The sequence below is a fragment of the Macrotis lagotis genome, chromosome 3 (genome assembly GCF_037893015.1).
Source record: "Macrotis lagotis isolate mMagLag1 chromosome 3, bilby.v1.9.chrom.fasta, whole genome shotgun sequence".
NCBI classification, from domain to species: domain Eukaryota; kingdom Metazoa; phylum Chordata; class Mammalia; order Peramelemorphia; family Peramelidae; genus Macrotis; species Macrotis lagotis.
In genome coordinates, this window is record NC_133660.1 from 180,451,338 (window position 1) to 180,470,714 (window position 19,377).

The window sequence follows — 19,377 nt, forward strand, 5'->3', positions numbered from 1 at the left end:
AAGAGAAGTGAAGCCTCTACTCTGTCAACCACACTACAGATCCCACCAAGAAAAAGAAAATATTCAAAGAAGTTTTCAATAGTATATATCATGGTAGATTTTCCGTGAATGTCTGTCTCTTTGGGGAGAAAAGGGAAGTAAAGTCCAGGAGACCGGAGGGGGTGGGAAAGCCAGCAAGAAGATTTTAATTTCAGTGCAATCCAGGTCCCAACAACTTAATAATAACAGAGGTCATTGCAGCTGGATAGCAAGCCAGCAGGGAGGATCCCAACCTCAAACAAAGTCTGAACCTTGAGAGCACCAGGGTTAAAAAACAGGACTGGGGCAGGAATAGTCAGTCCTCTGTTAAGTCAGAACCTGAACATAAAGGAGGAAACAAACCTATGCAAATGCAAAGTATGGACTGCATAGGTAATATCTTGGCCAACAACAAACCAGGGAATCAGAACCCAGCCCCAGCAAAATTAAAATAAAAGCTTGGATCTATACTCCATATACCCCAGAGGCAGAACTACAACAAGAAAAATGAACAAAAAAAGCTAAAAGAGCACTCACTATATAAAAGTACTTCATAGACAAAGATGACAGCAATGCCATAACTGAAAAAGAAAACTGTGAATAATCACTCACAGAAGAAATATCAAAACAGTCTATAAACTGGACTCAAATACAAAAGCTCATTGAAGAGCTCAAAAAAAGAAGAATTAAAAAAACAAAGAAAGAAGAAAAATGGAAAAAAAGAAATGAAAGTCACACAGGAAAATTATGACAAGTTGACCAAAGAAATAAACTCCATTAAAAGTAAAAATAACCAACTGGAGAAGAAAACATAGAAGATAATTGAAGAAAATAAAATCCTACAAATTAGAATCAAACAGGTAGAAACTAATAAATCTACAAGACAACAAGATTCCATCAAACAAAATTCAAAGGTTGAAAAAATTGAAGAAAATATAAAGTACCTACTAAGGAAAAACAAATGATCTGGAAAACAGATCCAGGGGAGATGATCTATGAAACAATGGACTACTAGAAAGAACAAAAAAAACATCAAGCAGGAAATTATAAGGGAAAACTTCCCCAATCTCCTAGAACAATATAACAATACAACAATTGAAAGAATCCACAGAAAGACTCCAGAAAGAGACAGCAGGATAAAAGCTCCAAGGCCTAGAACAGTCAAATTCCAGAACTCTTAAATAGAAGAGAGAATATTACAAATAGCAAAAAGAAAAGAATTGAAATACAAAGGGAAGAAAATCAGACTAACATAGGACCTATCAGCCTCAACAACGAAGAATCAGAAGAACTGGAATAACATATTTTGGAGAGTTAAGCACCTGGGATTACAACCTAGAATGTATTACCTTACAAAATTTAGCATATACTGACAGGAAACAAAGATCCATGTTCAATGAGGAATTCCAGAATTTCCTGACACAAAGACCAGAACTGAACAGAGAATTCAATCACCAAATACACAACTGAAGAGTTGCATGTAAAAAAAAAAAAAGGTAAATGAAAAAGGGAATTGAAAAAACAAACTTGTTTTAAATAAATGTTGGCTCCTAAAAGAGACCAATTCTAATTCTTTAGAACTTAACTTCTCTATGAAATATTATAAGGTAGAATATAATTGAAGATAATGAACCTAAAGGATAAAACATAAGAAGATGAATAAAAAGTAAATCCAAGCAGAGGTCTTAACTTTAACTTAAGTTATGGTATGACTCACTATAATTACAAGGTGCTAAGCCCCTTGTCTAATGAGGGCAATATAAACTGCTAGGGACCTGAGATAGTGTCTCTTTTACTTACAAGCATTTGTAAAGTTCTCAGTAATGCCTCCAGAGCCTCCCAGTACATAGAGATCTTCAAGATTTTTACAGATATTTAGATCAGAATCCAGTTAATTCAATAAGCTTCCAGTGCTTCACTTAAAAAGGAGTTAAGTATTTTGGGTGGGGTGGGGGTGGGTAAAGGGGGAGAGAATAGGTCTTGGTTCACTTAGCAAGGTGTTAAGTAGGCCTTGGGGGAGGAGCATAAATAGTTCAAGAAATGATATGGCTTTGCATGATACTTTGGCTTGTAAGGAGGATTGTGTGTATTTGAAAAGGGAGTAAGGTAAAAAATGATTATAATTATAATTTGATGCTATTTGAATCAGTGTTGCTTATCAAGCAATCAAGTAAACAATCTGTGATGATATCTTGATAACAACTTATCAAGCTTATCAAGCAATAAAAATAGTCTCACTGTGATTGATGATGCCTGATTAATAATATTATTAATTCAAGGGAAGAGGCAAAAAGATTTATAATTTTTGAAGGAAAGAAGGAAGAATGTGAATGCTGAGTAAATTCTATTCAATAGATTTAGTTCATTGAGGGAATAAATTACAGTCTCACTTGGGTTTAAAAATATAACTTAGTCTACAGGAAAGGGGGGACTGGGAACAGGAAAAATAAGGGAGAAGGGACTGATAAAAGAGAAGGGAAGGTATAGGTGAAAATAAACTGAAAATTAAATTTCTAAAATAAAAGTCAAAGAGGCAAGATAGAAAAATTTTTGGAGAAGAAGAATAAGAGAAAAGGAAAGAGAAAAAATAAATGGAGAAAGATAACATGAAGGGAAATACAGGATTAGCAATCTTAACTGTAAATGTGAATGTGATGAACTGTCCCATAAAACAGAAGCAGAGAGCAGAATGGATTAAAGACCAGAATCCTTCAATATGTTGTTTACAAGAAACACATTTGATGCAGAGAGAGAGAGAGAGAGAGAGAGATGCATGGAGTAAAGGTAAAAGTTTAGAGCAAAATATATTATGCCTTAGCAGAAATCAAAAAAAAAAAAAAATCTGGGGTTGTGATCCTAATCTCAAAGTAAAAAGGAAAAATCAATCTCATTAAAAGAAATAAGGAAGGAAATAATATTTTTTTTAGGTTTTTTGCAAGGCAAATGGGGTTAAGTGGCTTGACCAAGGCCACAAAGCTAGGTAATTATTAAGTGTCTGAGACTCAATTTGAATGCAGGTGGTGCAGTAGATAAAGCACCGGCCCTGGAGTCAGGGAGTACCACCTAGGTGCCCCCAAATTGCATCTTCTTAAAAGGCACCATTGGTATGAAGCTATATTATTACTAAACATGTATGCACCTAGTGGAATAGATTCCAGATTCCTAGAGGAAAAGCCAAGTGAAATCCAAGGAAAAATAGACATCAAAACTTTAATATTAGGGTGGCTAGGTGGAGTAGTGGATAAAGCACCAGCCCTGGAGTCAGGAGTACCTGAGTTCAAATCCAGTCTCAGACACTTAATAATTACCTAGCCGTGTGGCCTTGGGCAAGCCACTTAGCCCCATTGCCTTGCAAAAACCTAAAAAAAAAAAACTTTGATATTGGGTGATCTCAATCTCCCAGTCTCAGAACTAGAAAAATCTAACAACAAAATAAACAAGAAATAAGTTAAGAAGGTGAATGGAATCTTAGAAAACTTAGATATGATAGGCCTCTGGAGAAAACTTAATGGGGAAAGAAAAGAGTATACATTTCTCTCAGCAGTATGTGGCACCTTCACCAAAATTGACCATGTATTAGGGCACATTAACATTAAAATCAAGTGCAGAAAGACACAAATAATAAATACGCACTTCTCAGACCATGATGCAATAAGAATTACATGTAATAAAGAGGCAGGAAAAGATAAACCAATAACTAATTGGAAATTAAATATCTTTGTTTCAAATAATGGGTAGATCAAACAGTAAATAATAGAAATAACCAATAATTATATCCAAAAGAATGATAATAATGAAACATTATACCAATTCAGTTTTAAGGGGAAACTTTATATCTCCAAATGCCTATATGAATAAAGCAGAGAAAGAGGAGATCAATAAATTGGGTATGCAACTAGAAAAAGAAAAATTAAACAACCCTAAGTAAATACCAAATTAGAAATTCTGAAAATATAGACTTCAATAAAATTGAAATCAAGAAAAATAGTGATCTCACAAATAAAACTAAGAGTTACTTTTTGAAAAAAAGCCAATAAAATAGACAAACATCTGGTTAGTCTGATAAAAACATAAAAAAGATAACCAAATTAACAGTATCAAAAATGAAAAGGATTAACTAACCACAAATGTGGAGGAAATTAAAGCGATAATTTGAGCTACTTTGCTGAACTATATGCCAATAAATTGGATAATTTGCATGAAATGGATGAATATTTACAAAAATACAAACTGCCCAGATTAACAGAAGAGGAAATAAATGACTTAACCTCATTTCAGAAAAAGAAATTGAAGAAACCCTCAGTAAACTCCCTAAGAAAAAGTCTCCAGGTTGAAATGGATTTTCAAATGAATTCTATCAAACATTTAAGGAACAATTAATTCCTATTCTACATAAACTATTTTAAAAAATAGCAGAGGAAGGAGTTCAGTTCCTTTTATGACACCAACATCGTACTGATACCTAAATCAGGAATAACCAAAATAGAAGAAAAAAATTTTTGGCCAATCTCCCTAATGAATATTGAGGCAAAAATCTTAAAGAAAATTTTAGCAATGAAACTCCAGCAAGTTATTGCTAGGATAATATACCATAATCAAGTAGAGTTTATACCAGGTAGGCAGTGATGGTTCAACATTAGGAAAATACTCAGCATGATTAAACATATAAATAGTAAAACCAACAGAAATCATATGATTATCTCAATAGATACTGAAAAATCATTTATTAAAATACAACATCCCTTCCTATTAAAGACACTAGAACATTTAAGAATAAATGGTGTTTTACATAAAATAATAAATAGCATCTATCTAAAACCAGCAGCAAATATTATATTTAATGGGAATAAATTCACGGCATTTCCAATAAATTCAGAGGTGAAAGAAGGATGTCCATTATTACTCAATGGAATATTGGAAATGCTATCTGTAGCAAGAAGCAAAGAAAAAAAATTGAAGGAATTAGAATTGCCAGTGAAGAAGCAAAACTTTCATTCTTTGCAGATGATATGATGGTACACCTAGAGAACCTGAGAAAATCATGTTAAAAACTTCTTGACACAGCAAATTCAGCAACATAGCAGGATATAAAATAAATCCACACAAATCATCAGCATTTCTATATATGAACAACAAACATAAGAACAAGAGATAGAAAGAGAAATTCTATTTAAAATAAGTAGAGAAAACATTAAATAGGTGGAAATCTACTTCCCATGAAAAACCCAGAAAGTATATGAACACAATTATAAAACTCTACTCGCCCAAAGTCAGATCTAAATAACTGGAAAAAATGTCAAATGCTCATGGTTAAGTAAAACTAATATCATAAAAATGGCAATTCTACCCAAATTAAATTACACATTCAGTGTCATTCCAATCAAAGTACCAAATAACTACTTTACTGAGCTGGAAAGAATAGTATCAGTATCAAATTTTATCTGGTGCAGCAAAAGGACAAGAACAACAAGGAAACTGATGGAAAAAATAAATGTAAAGGAAGGTAGCCTTGCTCTACCAAATTGAAAGCTCTACTATAAAGCAGCAGTCTTCAAAGCTGCATAGTACTGGCTAGGAAATAGTGGGTTAGGATAGGTTTAAATGAAATTGCAGTAAGTGAATAAAGCAATCTACTATTTGACAAACTCAAAGGCATCAACCTCTGGGAGATGAACTCACTATTTGAGAAAAATTGTTTGGAAAACTGGAAAATAGTATGGCAAAACTGAGCATAGATCTACATCTCACACCTTTACCAAAATAAGGTTAAAATGAATACAGGATTTAGACATAAATAGTGATATCAAAGATAAATTAATAGACTAAAAATTATCTATCTGATCTATGGAAAAGATTTATAGCCAAACAAGAATTAGAGCACATTATAAACTGCTAAATGAATGATTTTGAATATATTAAATTAAAAAAGTTTTTAACTAATAAAATCAATTTTGCCAAAATTAGAGGAAAAGCCAAAAGTTGAGAAGCAATCTTCACAACCAGGAGTTCTGATAAAGGTTTCCTTTCTAAAATATATAGAGAATTGCATCAAATTTATAAGATCACAGGTCATTCCCCAAATGATAAATGATCATAGGATATGAACCCACTGCTTTAAAATGAAGAAATTAAAGTTATATATAATCACATGAAAAAATGCTCCAAATCATTATTTATTAGAGAAATACAAATTAAAACAACAATAAGGTGTTATCTCACACTTTTTTTAGATTAGTCCAGGTGATAAAATGGCAAAGATAATCAATGCTGAAGACATTGTGGTAGGATTGGGACTTTGATGCATTTTTGGTGGAGTTGTGAATGGATCCAACCTTTCTGGAGAGCAATCTGGAACTATTCGTAAAGAGCAATAAAAATGTTTATACCCTTTGATCCAGAAATTACAATTCTAGGACTATATCCAGAATAAATTGCAAAAACAGGGGAAAAGTTCTATATGTTCCAAAATATGCATAGCAGCATTTTCGTAGTGGCAAAGAATTGTAAATTGAGGGGATGTCCATCAATTGGGGAATGGCTAAGCAAGTTATGGTACATGACTATTATGGAATATTTTTGTTTTATAAGAAACCATAAATGGTTGGAATCTAGAGTAGCATGGAATGATTTATGGGATCTGATGTCGAGTGAAGGGAGTAGAATCAAGAAAACAATGTACATGTCAACATTATGAGACAAACAGCCTTGGTGTAAGCAACTCTACTCAACAGTTCAGAGAGCTATGACAACTGTATTGTACTTATAATGATCTATATTATCCCCAACCAGAGGAAGAAAAACAAAAAAAAACTTAGAGGAAAGTAAAACACCCCTTCTCAATCTGCTGAACACTTTATAAAAATTGTCTCTTATGTATCGCTTTCCTTTAACCCTCATTCCTCATGCCAAAAATTAATAATGTGTATATATGTTTAACAAAATATATATGTAAAATGCTAATCTGACTGTCCCCTACTGAGGGGAGGGGCATGGGAAGGAACGATGAAGGGAAATTTTGTAACTTGGCAATATGCATGTATGATGGATGAAAATAAAAAAAATATTGAAAATCCCAAATAAATTGTAAATAAGAAGTTCTGAAAATCATCGAAGAAATTTAAAAGACTGAAAATAAGAAAAGGATTTAACTAGCAAATGAAACTAAGAGTTTCTTTTTATGAAAACAAATTAATAAAATAGATAAACCTTTGGTTAATTTTTTCAAAATGAAAGAAGAAAATCAAATTATAAGTATCAAAAATGAAAATGATGAACTAGAAATGAGGAAATTGACATAAAAATTTTGCCAAATGTAAGACAAAAGATCTGGCAATACAAATGAAATGGATCAATATTTACTAAAAAAATTTCCTATATTCATAGAAGAGAAAATAAAATACTTAACCCTTTTCAGAAAAAAAGATATTGACCAAGTCATCAATGAAATTCCTAAGAAAATAATGTCTAGAATCAGCATCTAAAAATTAATTATTCTAAACATTTAAAGAACAATTAATTCAAATTCTATGTAAACTATTTCAAAAAACAGGAGTTTTGCCAGATTCCTTTTCTGACACCAATATGGTAACTGATACCTAAACCAAGAAGAGCCCTAACAGGCAAAAACAATTATAGTCTAATCTTCCTAATGAACATTGATGCAAAAAAATTAAATATAATTTTAAAAACATGATTACAGCAAGTTTTCGCTAGAACAATACATAATATATATATAACAAAACTAACAGAAATATTATGATTATCTCAATAGATGCTGAAAAAGACTTTGACAAAATACAGTAGCCATTCCTATTGAAAATACCAATGAGCATAAGAATAAATGGATTGTAGACAATATGAAATAATTGGTAATCTACCTGCCAAGACATACCCAGACACTATATAAGCATAATTACAAAACATTTTCATGCAAATGGAGTTAAATCTTAACAATTGTAAAAATATCAATTACTCATGGGTAGCATGGTAGGTTGAACTAATATATAAAACAATGGCAATTTTACTTAAATTAACTTACTTATTAAGTGTCTTATCAATCAAATTCCCAAAAATTATTTTACAGAGCTACCAAAAATAATAATAAAGACAAAAACGAGCACAGACAGAGGTTAAATCACTTGTCCAGGGTCAAACATCTAGGGAGAGACCAGATTTGACCTGTGATCTTAATCCTAGATACAATGTTCCCTATTTTGCTTTGAGAAATTGAGTTCTTCTGCCCTAGAAATCTTTAACCCAAGACTACTTATGTGCTATTAGGAACTGAGAAGACAAAAATGATCAATGGAACAAACAATGAATGAAGAAAAACATGAAAATGTTTATATGAATAGATACTAAGTCAGAAAAATAAAATCAGGAAAATAATATATACAAAGATTATGATGAATTTAAAGCAAAAATTACATCAATAAAATGATTAAACTAAATGCTTTAAAATTATAATGACCAAGGTTTACTCCAAAGAGATATGAGAAGGTGCCTTTGTATCTTTATTGCAGAGATAGAGGAACTCCAAGTATGTAACACTGAATATAACTGATTTCTTCAATGTCCTAAACATCTCTCTTTTTTTCTTCTTATAATAAATAAGCTCTTGGAAGAGCAAAAGGAAAGAAAGACATGCTTTGGGAAATTAAGATAATTAAAAAACAAAATGTATCAATGATAACAATTAGAAAAAATGAGTAATACATGGCACTGGATATTCAAGGAACTTATATATTCAACATCTCATCAAGAAAACAGAATTCAGAATAAAGAAATATAGACAATTTTGTTCCTTTGCAAATCAATTCGTTCTTATTAAATTATGATTATATGCTTATTTAAATAATTATGACATAGACTAATCTGCCTAAATTAAAAAAATATTTATACATAAACTTTTTTTCCTAGAAGAATCATTAACTTTTAAAATAGATGTCCTAATTATGTGAAGGATTCCTCTAAAGCTTGTAAGGTTATTCAGAATATAGAGGGATCAGGTTTTCCTAGTCTTTGGGATACACTGATTTCATTAGCTAACAATTCTTTGTCTTCTTACTCACTGATTCTACAAAAGGAAAAGGAATATGTCAAAGTGAATTTGTTGTTTGGTTCTATTAGAAAGTTATAAGATTTAAATTTTAAACTTAAAATGTTGCGATTTAATCTAGGATCATATTGAGGGGTACCATTTTTAAAGATGATCAATATAAGGAAGTTTTTTTTAAATATATATATTTAGAAAGGTTTTAATTTTTTTTTCAAAACAGGAGGGAAGGCTGGAGAGAGAGAGAAAAAAATGTTAATTGAAAAAAAGGATATACCATTGACAGTCCTAAAACTAATGCTGGCCCTTTTTGAGGGGGAAAAAAGATCCAATTGCAAAGAATCTTTTCAATTAGCTTAGTTTATCGTACATTTAATTTCCTTATTTTATTGAATAAGATAATTTCCTTTTAAATTTAGTATTCAATAAATGTTTACCTTTCCAAATTAAAAAAAATCCCTTATCAAACATCCTAATGAAATGAACTGTACATGCCTATGAAACTCAGAATATGTGATTCATGGAAAGGAAAACTCATAATCATAACATTTCACAACCATTTTATCTCAAGGGTTCTTGTGAGCAAAATGTGTTTAACAATATTAAACAATATAATTGATGGTTATTACGACTCTTATCTGTGAAGTTTTTCTTGAGCATTTCAACTATTCTTTTGCCCTCCTCAAATATTCCTGTTACTCTTGTTCACAAAGACTTTGAATTACATCTTGTTCCTGTTGAATATCCCCAGTAGAGGGCAAGCTCCTTGAGGACAGAAAGTGTTTCATTCTTTTCTTTGAATCCCAGTACCTAGCACAGTGCCTTTGTTATGTTATGAGATAAATAAGTGTAGTTTGAACTGCTAAAATATTATTGACTTTAAATATTTCCCATTTCACAACTGATAATTAGTGACAGTGAAGGGGGGAGGAATAAGCATTTATTAAATACTGAATATAATCTGGGCTTTGATACCACCACTCTTTACTTTCAGATTTAATTAATGATTTATTAATTGCAAAGTCTGATGACTTTTTACTAAATTTATTTTCCTTCACTATCCTGGGATTAATTCATAGTGGGGCCATTCTTTCCTATTGGTGACTCTCTCCCTGGGTAACTATTTTAGAAAGAACGCCAATAATTCTTTGCCTCATTCTTTTTGGGACTCTCTCCAGGCTCTACCTCCTCAACTGACAGGCTGTGTTCTCACTTTCCCAACCCCCTATGTGTTTTTTCTCCCTTCATTAGAATGTGAAATCTCTGAGGTTAGGGGCTGTCTTGCTTACTTATATTTATATTCCTATTTGCTTAGGCCATATTTAATAAGCATCTACTACATGCACAAGACTATGTTACATTCTAGGCATCGTTTCTTTCTGTAGGCTAAGTCCCTATCCTCATAGAGATTATTTAGAGAACAGAGAATAGTTAAGTTTGATTGGACTGGAAAGTATATGACAGGTAGTTATATAACATAAAAATAACATATATATATATATATATATATATATAAAATGATATAAGATATATCCTATGTCTTTGCATATACAAAATACATAAATAATACATATTTTGTATATGTAAACATATATATATGTATTTATATACACATATAAAAGATACATTTTTTAACAGGGAGGTGTCAGGTGTAGCTCTCTGGGTAGTAAGAAAAACAATTTAGCAACTACTTGAAGTATGAATTGGAAGAAAGATAGAATGGAAGTAAAAAGATTGGTTAGAAGGTCACTAGAATAAACCCCAAAGGTAATGACAATGAAGGTCCCTATTAGGGAGATAACATTGTGTAAAAGGATGCAAATGCAAGAAATTCAAAGGATTTGGTAACTTCAGCAGTAATAGCTGTTACTAATATTTCCTTATAATTTATTAGGTTTTAAGCATTGTCCTCAGAGCTTTATAGCTATAATTTCATTTTATCCTCACAACAATTCTGAGAGGTAGTTGCTATTAATTATTAACCCCATTTTTACAGATGAGTAAAATGCTAAAAAAGAATTATTTTTAGAAGCAGATTTTGTAATCACAGAATAGAAATTGGGATATGGATCATAAACTATAAATTAAATAATAACTAAAAGCAACAGTCAAAATTGTATTCCTGAATGTAGTCAATTTTCCTGTATTTAACTTGTATTCATTAGGGTCAGTCATTAAAAAAAAAGAGGAAGAACTTCACAGTAGGGTGGAGATCTTCCCAGTAGTGTAGTTTGACAGATTATTCTTCCTTTGGACTTCATAACCTTTTACTCATAGGAGCTAAGAAGAGCTGATTCCTACTAAGGTGTTGGCAAAGTCTCATTAATTAGTCCCCTTTGGACATCAGGATAAGCTTTCACCAACTTTCTGTTGCAGAGAGGAAAAAAGGGCATTTTTTTAAAAGTTGAGATGTGGGAACTCCAGAAATATGGATGCTACCAAATTTCTACCAACAATAAATTCCAAGGTATTATAATATCAAAGCTATTATCTCAGGGGTAGTTTAAATTTTGGAGTTCCTGAATGAAGGCAGCAATAGGATTTTCTGACTCTAGAGGAAGATGTATACTGTGGAGGTAAAATAGTAACAAGGCAGAAGGTTTTCAAGGTTTTATATAAAAACAAAGAGACATTTGAAGTAAGAAAGAGGAAGCCACTGTGTCTATAAAGGTTTTTATTTCAGATCCATCAAACTGGGCAGGAGGTGGGGATAGGGAAGCATGCTATAGGGGATTTGACTGAAGATAAAAAGAGGAAAAAGGAAATGGGATTGACTATAAATGATAGAATTTGCATAGATGAGGAAAATAATGTTTCTCTGATATTTCATAAACTGACACTGAATAAGATTATAGTAGGAATGTAGGACTTGAATTAGTTGGACATTTACTGACAGTTCATTATCTTAAAAGTAGAACTTCTAATGAATTGTGCACTTATGTGGCCAAAAAAATTCAATTCTCAGAAACTAGAAGCAATATGGGAACCTGCTAGCCTTGATTGTGACTGAGCAAGAGAAGCTGGATAGAGAAAAGTGAATAAAAAGAACTTTGAGAAAAGTGTTGGAGTCCACAGGATTCATGGCATACATACATATATATATATATATATATATATACATATATATATACACACACACACACACACACACATATGTATACATCTGTCTCTCTCTCTATGTGTATATATATACATATATATATATATATATTATATATATATATATATATATATATCCTTGTATTTGAGAATGCAAATTCAAAAAGTTTCATTTAAAAGATTGGTGTGCTCATGACTTAACTTGGGATTGTAAAGTTAATGTATTCAAGAAGTGAGAAAGTGAGGGGAGAGACAGAGAGAGAGTGAGAGTGAGAGTGAAGCGGGGAGGAATAAGAATTTATTAAATACTGAATATAATCTGGGCTTTGATACCACCACTCTTTACTTTCAGATTTAATTAATGATTTATTAATTGCAAAGTCTGATGACTTTTTACTAAATTTATTTTCCTTCACTATCCTGGCATTCATTCATAGTGGGGCCCTTCTTTCCTATTGGTGACTCTCTCCCTGAGTAACTTTTAGGAAGAACCCCAATAATTCTTTGCCTCATTCTTTTTGGGACTCTCTCCAGACTCTACCTCCTCACCTGACAGGCTGTGTTCTCACTTTCCCAAACCCCTATGTGTTTTTTCTCCCTTCATTAGAATGTGAAATCTCTGAGGTTAGGGGCTGTCTTGCTTACTTATATTTGTATTCCTATGTGCTTAGCACATGTAAGTAATAAGCAAATTCGCTCTTCCACCCCCCCCCTTCTTTCTTCCTTTCCCTTCCCTCTCATCTCAGTTCTTTACAAATTCGATTAAGTTCATCAGAGTTCTTTAAGCAACCACTTTCTTTTTCATCTTTTCTTTGTAAGGATAGGTTATGATTCTATTTGAAGAAGATCATTTTTTGAGTTTCTAAGCCTTTTTTGAGCCATTTTTCCTTTTAGAACCTTTGAGCATAAAATCATTATGTATCTCTTCTTTGATCTTTTTGACAAATGCTTTCCTGTATTCTCAAATGCACAGACATAGACATCCATGCAATCTAACTATGCTCAATGTTCCTCTAAGTTTCCTGCAACATCTTGTCACTAAGCAGTTCTTTACCTTGTGTAAGAATGGTCTAAAAAAACCAAAAATAGTTCATATAATTTTGTGGTTAAGAAGTGAAATCATTACTAAGATAAGTTAAAAAACAATATTTGATTTTGATTTAAGCAGAATTGAAACTCCCAAATGTCTCTAGTTAAAAGTCCTCCATAATTTGTGTATCAGTTTATAAAATGAATAAGAAAACAATGGGTGACATAAGTGGAATGATCAATGGACTTGAAATCAGAGAACTGAGATGGAGTTCTGACTGTGCCACTGATTATCTCAATTACTTTGGATAATCTTATCCTTGATCACTGCAGTTTCTCAATCTATCAAATAAGCATATTCCTACTTCCCCCTGCCTAAATCAAAGGAGTATTTAGAAGAACAGTTATGATAATGTAATGGGAAAATGCTTTAAAATGTAAAACATTTTCTGAATATAAGTTTTTATTGTCTTCTGCTTATATGAGTAGCATGCTTTGTACTGCTATAATACTGCTAATTTTAGTGGTCTTATTTTAACAAAAATTCAGGTGTCTAGATATTATTTAATTTGTGGCATCCCCATTATTGAATTTCTATTCAGATGCAAACCTCCTGGATGTACAACGTTAATCCTTCAGGCATTCTATCATATCTGTTTCATTGTCATATTCTAATAAGGAATCACTTTCCGTCAAATCTTATCAATACTTTGGGGATCATATTTGCTCCTGTCAGATAACATTTGAAGCCATTCTATTTTATTTTTCATTTTTGGTACTATGCCGTGATATTTAAACAGGCTAGGCCATAAACAATTCTAGATTTTTCATAACTCTCCCCGCCTATTTTTTTCCTGCTGAAAATATTAAATAACTCCTCTTCTACTATTCTTCCTAAGCCACAGTATCCTCCACAGTATCATCTACAGTATCTTATCCCCCTCTTAAATTAAATTTTAAAACTCTTTTGATCATGTCATTAAGTTTCATACGAGATCTACCCTACTTAACATTTCTGAGCTAAACTGCAGTAATTATTAGTCATTTTTTATTCTGAGAGCTAAAGTTCTGAAGATGAATCTCTTTTCAAACTTATTTTTAAAGCCAAAAATTGACTTTCCTTTTCTACCCTTTCCCCCCCACCTTCCTAAATTGTGACATTCAGTGAAAAGGGAGAAATATGTACCAAATCTCTAATTTCTTCAATGTATGAAGTTACAGAGCAGGAATTTTCTCTTACCAGGAAGGTCATCACCTTCACAACAATGTATAATTTTTGATATTGTCTAGAGGACTGAAGGATAAAATGACTTGCCCACAGTCATATAGAGTGTATATATCAGATCTAATGCTTGAAACCAATTTTCCCTGTCTAGTCCATTTCTTTATCCACTAATCCTTTCCAAGGTTGATCTTCAGTGAGGGTGAGATAAACCAAAGTATTTGGTGCTAGAAAACACGAGTTTAAATTTCAGCTTCTTACTAGCTTTGGGATCTTGGATATATCCTTTCAGTTGTGAGAAGAGCTAAAAGTTGCATCCATGCTTTCATGTCTTGTAAGTTTTTCTCAGGAACTTTGAAGTCATTACAGATACATTTTCTGTCTCTCTTCTACCTATATTATTTGTTCCCACATGGATCTGGAGGGATAGGTAGTAGTTGGTGGGTATGATGACTCTTAGAAGACTTTTATATTTCTTCAGGGGAAAAAACTCATTATAATCTTGTACCTTTAGGACTATCTTGCTTTGTCTTGTTTTGCAATGATAGTAGTCTAGATCTTGTAAGAAACTTTATGACCTGATCAAAAGAGTTTTAAAATTAAATTTAATAGGGGCAGCTAGGTGGCCCAGTAGATAGAGCACCGGCCCTGGAGTAAGGAGTACCTGAGTTCAAATCCGGCTTTAGACACTTAATAATTACCTAACTGTATGGCCTTGGACAAGCCACTTAACCCCATTGCCTTGCAAAACTAAATAATAAAAAAAATAAATTTAAGAGGAGAATGAGATACTGTAGATGATAAAGTGGAGGATACTGTAGCATATGAAGAAAAGTAGAGGAGGAATTATCCAATAATTTTCAGCAGGAGAAAAAAAACAGGCAGAGAGAGTGAAGGAAAATCCAGAATTGTTTTGTCTTGTATTGCAATGATATGTTTTGTCTTGTTATGTATTTGGGAGAGCTGCTTTTATCACATGAAGTTCTGTAAATATTTGCTGTGGAACACAATGATGATTTCCGGCCCATATGACTACCCTTGGAGAAAAACCAGCAGCATTTGGATTCACAGATTAGTGTAGGGAGTGAGAGAAAGAGCCCCAACACTTTAATATTAGGTCTTGTTGAACTCTGCCCCTTCCTTCACAGGGAAGAAAAAAGCAGGTAGTAAGTAGAAGGAAAATGGTGAATGGCTGTAGCACATCCTTTCAAACTCATATCCAACAGTGTCAAAGGAACCACTAATCCTAGAGTATTCCTATATAAAACTTATTCATGATAATTGTATTTCTATAATCAAAGGCTATAGAACTATAACTAGAAGGGAACTCAGAAACCATCTAATCTAATCTAATCCATTTTTTTGGGGTGAGGAAACTGAGGCCCAGAGAGGCTGAGAACTTGCTCAGAGTTACAAAGCTAAATAAATGGCCGAATGAAAATTCAACCAGATTTTCCTGATTGCAAATTCAGATCTTAATCCTCATTATCTCTCCAAAGAAACATAAGGAATGCTTATTTATATATATTTTTAAAAGTTCTAATATATGTTGCCTGAGTATAAAACAATAGTACTTTTAACACTGATTTGTAGAGTTCTGAGATTGCAGGTCATACAGAAGAAATCATAGCATCTGCCCCCAAAATGTGTATTAAAAAAAGAAAAGGAAAATATAACAAATGCATTTTAAGAGAGGATATATTATTTTTCTCCTTAATTAAAATGTAAATAATGCAAATTATAGGGCTATTATTTAAATGTATCTCATTTTTTGTGAATATTCTTTATGATAATAAGAATAAAAAAAGAGGTTGAATGGAAGTGTTAAAAGAAGTGTCAAACTTCATTATCATCCTTGTTATATTATGTTCCTCCTCATTTTCCTCAATAAACATTTATTGTTTCTACTGTATGGGGGTCACTGTGCCCTTTACATTGTCATTAATAACTGCAATGCACACACATATAAAACATAAGAAGAAAAAGGATAAATACTATACACTTATGACATTTTAATATGGAATAGCACACAAAAAGTGGAAAGTTATGCTAAATTTTTTAAACACTCATTTTCTTGAGATACTGAGAAGTAAACTAAATGGAAATAAAAAATAACATACATATTTCAACATTTGTTTCTTTGAGAGAAACATTTATTTCCATTTGGTCTTCATCTAACTGAATCTCATTTTCCCCCATTGGTTATTTTACATTCAGTTGTCAATCACTCTGCCAGATTTCTTTCTCTTGAGGTGTTTATTTTCCCTCTTACCTGTATTTTTACTAAATATGAAGTTTATTTGTCGTATCTCAAATAAATAATCGGTGAAATTCTGTATAAAAAATACAAATAACAAACAAAATTCCCTTATGAGTCTTCAAGACCCAAGCATATTAGTATCCACTTAGCAGACTCAAACCAAATGAATTAACTTTTCTTTACTCTACTTGAGTGTCTTATTTCAATGCTCTAACTATGTAAAGGGAAGAATTCAACTGAACAAGTCTCAGAGAAAAAATAATCAGCAAAAGTCTGTCAGTTCTTTTAATATGTGAGGAATATGTATCTCTAACAGATTGCCAGAAAAGATTTACTGGTGCAGGTAAAACATCTGCTGGTTCAAACAATTATATCTTGTTATTGGAATTCCACATGGAAATCACTCACATGTTAAGGAGTGGCATAGGAAGTATATCTGTTGGTTCAAAAGAACTTGATTCCCTTTATCAATTCTGCTTATTATGTTCTGACACCAAGGGGACCCAGTTAATTTTGGTTGGTCCTGAGGAAAACTTTTATAAACTGGTTTCTTAATCTTTTCAAGAAGACAAACACACTTTTCCATTCCACTTTTATTTGGTAGAAGGAACAGACTGTGCAGCAAACCTCACCAAGTCCCTGTGAGTCCCTGTAGGGACTTTATTGAGTAGCAAAAGATATTTTAAGAGGTTTTGAAGCAGGAAATAGATAAATATCTAAATCTTCATGCTCAGCTATTTTCCAAATGGGATATTTGACTATGACTTTGGAGATGTGTATGTAGCATTTGCACCTGAAAAATCATTGTCATGCCATTTGTTACATTTGCAAGCTTTACACATTTCAAATGTCACCCTTCACTTAAAACCTTGGGGTTACAAAACAAAAAAATGCATTTCACAAACTGTTTAAAATGGATAACAATACTCATAAGAACTAGCTACACAAAGCAGCATATCTCGAGGAGTTAATCCATTTAGATTGGTGCAATTGACCTCATAATTTCTATGTGAAACTTTTTATTGCCTGCAAATCCTAACATGGTGTTGTCTTTACAACTTGCCTGATAAGTATTTATTAATTACAGTGATGATGCTGATGGTGAAGGTTGTAGGCCATGACACACAGTGGGAAGAGCAGTGGATTTGGAGTCACAGTTGTTGGAATCATTTTGCCTCTCCCAATTATTTCTTTTGAGTCTTTAGACATGTCTTTAATCTCTCTGAACTACATTCTTCTCATTTTGGGATTTCCTCATTTATAAAGTAAGAGTTTTGGATAAGATAGTTTCTAAGGTTGTTTCCAGCTTCATATCAATAATTCTAAATTGGTGATGAAATATATGAAGGAAATCTAACACATGTTAAGCAGGAAGAATAACATTCCAAAAGTGTAATGTGAAAAAACAGACATTCAGCAATGCCTTAGTATACCTTTCTTTGGGATTATGCTCCTACCTCTTATCATGGTAGTTCTAGTCCAGTTTGTGTTTTTAAAAAGTACTTTTAATGCAAAATTAAGCCTATATGACCACATTTGAAAAAATCAAACTATGATGCTATTTAGATCGTAGATTGTTACTCCATTGTATTTAGAAGAGGATGAATATAATGCTCAACTTATTGTAACTTTGCTGATTGAATGATTAAGGCTGAATCAGTGTTTGAGAGTTAAGATAGACTTTAGGGCTAATTTAATCCAATCCCTTTACAAATCTGATCACTACACTTTGCTCATGATGACTCACCCATCTTGCCCAGTGACAAATTAAATCCTTTTTTTAAAAATGTCATTGCATCCAGATTTCTATTGTAATATAGATTGTGATGCAAAATCACAGATCTTTTAAATAAAAAGAAAACTTTCTTTAGTTTAACGATAAATCTTTAAGTTATAGCTAGACTTCTGAAAGTCTAAGGTAACATTTGCCTATGTGAAAAGTCTCAGATCCAATAGACTAAGTATAAAAGTGCTTAGTATAACATTTTGGATTTTTTCCACCAGAAGGAAAAAATATTATTGCTTCACTCCATTTTCCACCTTGTCATATCCAACAACTAAATCATTCTTTGGAATATTTGAAAGGTACTTAGTTGAAGAGAATTCAAAGTATATGCATATTGTTCATGCCCAAAATAAGAGAAGTAACTCAATTTAGGACTTTTGAAAAGACTTCTAATTATGATGTCATGAAAGACATTAGTAACTGAGTCTTTCTAAGTAATCATCCAATCTACATATAATCACTTTTGAATTTTAAAAGGTATGGATATTTTATTTATATATAAACACAAATGCAAACACTTACAAGTATTATCTTTAATGGCTGACATTATTTTTTTTTAGGTTTTTGCAAGGCAAATGGAGTTAAGTGGCTTGCCCAAGGCCACACAGCCAGGTACTCCTGACTCCAGGGCCCATGCTTTATCTACTGCTCCACCTAGCCACCCCTAATGATTGACATTATTAATTTGACTGTAGAATGTTCTTTCACCAGAATAAACTCTTTAAGACCAATAAGATTTTAAACACATAATTCTTGTCTCATTAAATTTCTTACACTAGACAATTTTACTTGCTATCCCCCATGCTAGGAATGCACCCTCCTCATCTCTGTCTAGGCTTTTATAACTTTCTTCAAGATGCAACAAAAGTATGACTTTCTGAAAGGAGTCTTTCTCAAATTCTCTTTAT